The sequence below is a fragment of the Nelumbo lutea genome, chromosome 1, assembly GCF_056320005.1.
Source record: "Nelumbo lutea isolate HS-2025 chromosome 1, American lotus-T2T, whole genome shotgun sequence".
NCBI classification, from domain to species: Eukaryota; Viridiplantae; Streptophyta; class Magnoliopsida; order Proteales; family Nelumbonaceae; genus Nelumbo; species Nelumbo lutea.
The window spans coordinates 93,607,277-93,609,709 of record NC_142684.1 but is presented as its reverse complement, the minus strand read 5'-3'; the positions used below and the strand labels follow the sequence as shown (position 1 = coordinate 93,609,709).

The window sequence follows — 2,433 nt, the reverse complement described above, 5'->3', positions numbered from 1 at the left end:
ACTCGGCTCTATATTTGGAGGGACGCCCAATGACCATCTCAGCTAATTCGGATATGTTTAATGTGGTCACATCGCAAATTGGTGCAGATTTATTTGAGCCCCTGTGGCAATGAACCATTTACCATTTGAAGACAATAAAGCGGATTCGGATAATCCAAACCCATAGGATCCGGATGCGGCAGTACAGATTCATTACAGTTACAGCCCTAGGGCTCCATGGAATCCGGCCCAAACCTTTGCAGCCTCTTGTTTTTGTTAATATCCAATCCGGCCCAAACGCGTTTACGAGAAGAATTTGCAGTCAAACTGAAAGTAACCCCATTGAAACAATCAACATGAACTGATGAACGATGATCTGGTTTATATGTAGAGCCATAGACGTTACCATGGCTCATTTTTTTTTCTCTTGCTTCGATTAAAATTTGTCTCAACATCTCTGCAGGAAAATGTCTTCCAATTACTACTCCGCTACAGACCCCTTCAGCAAATTCCAGACGATGGAAGACCAGTTCGGCAGTACATTTTCATGGATGGTAGCAGCTTCTATAAGTAAGTTATCCGATTTAATTCAAGACTTAATTCCAAATCCAACTTTCTGTTCAAAACTCAGCAATCCAACAGCCGGGACAATTAACAAGCTTATGGTTTTTGTTTGAATTGCAGTTTCTGTAGTGGTTGGTACAGCGGCAATTGTTGCGATAGTATTTGCAATTATCAATTGCTTGAACAAAGTTGGAAGCGCGATACCCACGTATGCCCAGGTGGCAACCAGCGAAAGCTCTGTAACTTCAGCACAGTATGCTAGCAAATTATCCGCGGATACAAGCACCCATAACATCGAAGTGACTGTGCCACCAGCTTTCCCTGTGATTACAAATTCACAGATGAGGATGGTGACTATCGAAAAGTTTCTGAGTGATATTGCCAGGGAGAGGCCTATCCGGTTTTCGCCTGAGCAAGTGGCAGGATTCACGAACAACTACTCCACCGTATTGGATTCTGGTGGTTTTGGAGTAGTCTACATTGGAGAGTTTCCAAATGGAGTTAAAGTGGCTGTACAAGTGCTCAACAGAATTTCTGACAAGAGAGTGGAAGAGCGGTTCATGGCTGAAGTAAGCACAATTGGAAGAACAAACCATGTTAATCTGGTTAGATTGTATGGGTTCTGCTTCGACGACACCCTGAGAGCTTTAATCTATGAATATTTGGAGAATGGGTCCCTCGACATGTTCTTGTTTGGCGGGGAACATGCAGTCGAATGGGAGAAGCTGCAAGAGATTGCGATTGGGACGGCCAAGGGAATTGCGTATTTGCATGAAGAGTGCCAGCAAAGGATAATTCACTATGATATAAAGCCTGGGAATATCCTTCTTGATCCAGACTTAACTCCCAAGGTTGCAGATTTCGGATTGGCCAAGCTTTGTAACAGAGCTGTGGAAGCCATACCCAGTGACCCATAAGTGTGATGTTTATAGCTTTGGAATGCTTCTATTTGAGATCATGGGTAGAAGAAGAAACCATGACCCTGATCTAAGCGAGACTCGGCAATGGCTCCCAAGATGGACTTGGGAAATGTTTAACAAAGGAGAGTTGGCAGACCTGATGGCAATTTGTGAGATTGCAGAGGAAGACAGAGTCAAGGCAGAGAGGATGTCTATGGTGGCACTGTGGTGTGTTCAGAGCTCCCCTGAAGCCAGGCCTCTTATGAGCACTGTGGTGAAGATGCAGGAGGGAGGAATCGAAATTGCCCCACCACCAAATCCATTTCAATATCTGGAGTCATCATCTCCAGATTTAGCAGCTTTTGGGGGATCTACCACAGGTTCAGACTCCTCATCAACAGTACAATCCTCTGAACCATGTTATTCCACTGCACGGAAGACAACTTTTGAGATAGAGATTGCTAATAGTTCATAGAAGCAAAGGAAATGGATTGGTTAATGTTTAAGATCATGTGTTTATGATGCATTTTCTTAATATTCAATTTAATTGCTGATCATCTGTCTGTTTCTTTCTGTATATAGAATGTAATATAATTATTCTGTTGTCTAATCATAATATTCTTATATCTGTTATAATCAAATATATGAAGCAGTTGCAGTTATTGAACATCAATAAAACAATCTTCGAAACAATCTTATTGAACCAACTATGCTAATAAACACACACTAGTTTCATGGGTAGATCAGGATTCAACCTGTTTCTAAATGGATCTGATTATATATTTCAGACCTTCTTCGGTTTCTCTCTAGGATCACCACCAAATCATGCCATGTCGCCTTGAGTTGTGGATGATCTTATTGTCCAATCCACCAACATAGTCACCTCTCAATAGATTCAAAGTTTCAACAGAGGCGGCACTACAGGAAGCAGAGTAAAAAATGCAACTTCTACATTCTCAAGCGGCAGATGGAAACGGTAGAGATGATGTAT

At 42.0% G+C, this 2,433-nt stretch overlaps 1 pseudogene across 1 annotated transcript; it reads left to right on the top strand.

Moving 5' to 3' along the window:
* The first annotated feature begins 306 nt into the window (after positions 1-306).
* Positions 307-2,049, top strand: LOC148876185 (rust resistance kinase Lr10-like; annotated as a pseudogene). The gene is made up of 2 exons (XR_016105811.1): positions 307-549; positions 664-2,049. The product of XR_016105811.1 is annotated as a rust resistance kinase Lr10-like (transcript).
* The last annotated feature ends 384 nt before the right edge of the window (positions 2,050-2,433 follow it).